We start from the raw sequence: 1,859 nt of genomic DNA on the forward strand, positions 1-1,859 counted from the left end.
GGCCAATGAGCGCGCGCCGGGAGTGTGTGTATGTATGTATGTATGTACGTATGTATGTGTGTGTGTATATGTGTGTGTGTGTGTGTGTGTGTATGGGGCGGGGGGGCGGGGGTGGGGGGGGGGGGGGGGGGCGCTCAGAGCCCCTTCTACGACGCTCCACGCCGCCGCCGCCAGGGGGCGCAGCAGCCCCGGGAGCTGCCGGGCGCCAGCGGGGGGCGTGGCCGGGCGGCAGTCCACGCCCCTCTCTTAAAGGGCCAGCGGCCCCGGCCTGCATGGGGCGGGGTCAGAGGTCACCGGTGGGGGCAGAGGTCACCGGTGGGGGCAGAGGTCAGCGGCACCGCCCCACCGTCCCCCTGCCCCACTGCCTGCGGGGTCCAGCCACAGCACCCCATAGGAACGTCCTGCCACTACGGCCTCTGGGACGCGGGAGGCACCGGCCTCCACTGAGGGACAGCGATTGGCTGGGCCTCCGCAGGGGGACAGTGATTGGCTAGGCTTCACCTCCGCCACCTCTGATTGGCTGAGGCCTCTGCAGGTTCCTCTGCTGCAAGAGGCTGTGGAGGCTCCCGGTCCAGCATGCTGATTGGCTGAGCCTGCTGCAGCCTCGGGTCTCCACATCCTGATTGGCTGAGCCTGCTGCAGCCTCGGGTCTCCACATCCTGATTGGCTGAGCCTGCTGCAGCCTCGGGTCTCCACATCCTGATTGGCTGAGCCTGCTGCAGTTTCATATCTCCACATCCTGATTGGCCGAGGCAGCAGCAGCCTCATCTCTCCCCATCCCGATTGGCTGCTGCTGCTGCAGCCGCGTGTCCCCGGCTCCTGGTTGGCTGCGGTGGCCATGGTGGCCGCTCCGTGGCAGATGAGTGCCAGGGGCCGCTTCCCACTCTGCCACCCCCGTGGTGGCCACGGCACCCACTGCCCCTGGTCCCACCGTGGGTGCTGGGGCTGCCCCACGCCCTGGTTGCACCTGGTGCTCACCGTGCACCCTGCTCCGTGTCCCATTCCGTGTCCCTCTGCATGTCCCGCTCCACATCCCGCTCCACATCCCACTCCACGTCCTGCCCCATGTCCCTCTCCATGTCCCTCTCCATGTCCTGCTCCATGTCCCACCCCGTGTCCCACCATGGCCGCAGCATCCTTGGGAATTTGAGGGAGAGAATCTCCTTTGGCCGCGTTTCTGAGCCGTTCCCATTTTCAGAGACCGGCGCAGACAGACCCCTCCTCAGCGCAGCCCCCGGGGCGAGGCGGGATCACAGACACGGGGAGAGAGGAACGGGGGGTCCGGGGGTGTCCCCAGCACCGGGGCCGGTCTCCAGGAGCGCTCCCGCCTGGCCCGGTCCGACAGCAGCCACCGGCACAGACACCGGCAGCTTGAAGGGGCTGGCGAGGTCAATTTTCAGCCAAGAACACACAAAAAACCCCACGACCCAAGCCCAGAAGTGAGAAGTGTGCTGCCAGACAAAGGGCTGCGTCTTTAGACAAACTCTTTGCTGCCATGAGCCCGTCCGGCCCCACCTGCTCCACGGGGATGAGTCTCCATCTCCCCAGGCCCCCGCTGCATCCCGGACGCCGTCACACACACCTTCTTCCCTGAGGAGACACTCATCCTCCTCGCCGTGGGGGTCAGCGCTTCCACCCCCCATCCGCAGCCGTGAGACACCTGGCCATTGCCCCCCTGCTCCATCCCACGGCCCCACACTTTGGGGGGGGCTCCCCTCCTGCCACCACAGCCCCATCCTGCCTCCCCACCACGGTGGACCTTGGCCTCCCCCTCCCCTGCTGCCTGTGCCCTCCTGGGGGGGTACAGAACATCCTCCCCCCACCCCATCCCCCCAAGACCCTCAAATTTCTGGAAGGTC

The sequence above is a fragment of the Calidris pugnax genome, unplaced genomic scaffold (assembly GCF_001431845.1).
Source record: "Calidris pugnax isolate Ruff unplaced genomic scaffold, ASM143184v1 scaffold187, whole genome shotgun sequence".
Lineage (NCBI taxonomy): Eukaryota > Metazoa > Chordata > Aves > Charadriiformes > Scolopacidae > Calidris > Calidris pugnax.